Genomic DNA, 516 nt, shown 5'->3' with positions numbered 1-516 from the left:
ATATATATATATATATATATATATATATATATATATATATACACTATATTCACACATTTATAAATGAATATATATATGCACATATATATATATACATATATATATTTATGTACACACACGCACATACATATATATATACACACAAATTTGTTTGCGTGTGTGCGCGAGTGTGCGCGCACGCGGGTATCCATTATATAAATGCACACACACAAATATATCAATATATTTATGCATATACATACACGTATACATTAAATGTACATACATACATATACATGTGTGTATATGTGTGTGTGAGCGAATACACACGCATACATGCACGCATACATGCACGCATACATGCACGCATACATGCACGCATATATATATATATATATGTACATGTATATATATTTATTCATACACATATATATAGATATATATCTACATATACATACAAATATATATCCAAATATGCATATACACATACATATATATATATATATACATATATGCATATATATATATATATATATA

This window comes from Octopus bimaculoides, chromosome 14, assembly GCF_001194135.2.
Source record: "Octopus bimaculoides isolate UCB-OBI-ISO-001 chromosome 14, ASM119413v2, whole genome shotgun sequence".
Taxonomy (NCBI): domain Eukaryota; kingdom Metazoa; phylum Mollusca; class Cephalopoda; order Octopoda; family Octopodidae; genus Octopus; species Octopus bimaculoides.
The sequence above is the reverse complement of the archived record's forward strand: the minus strand, read 5'-3'. Positions refer to the sequence as shown.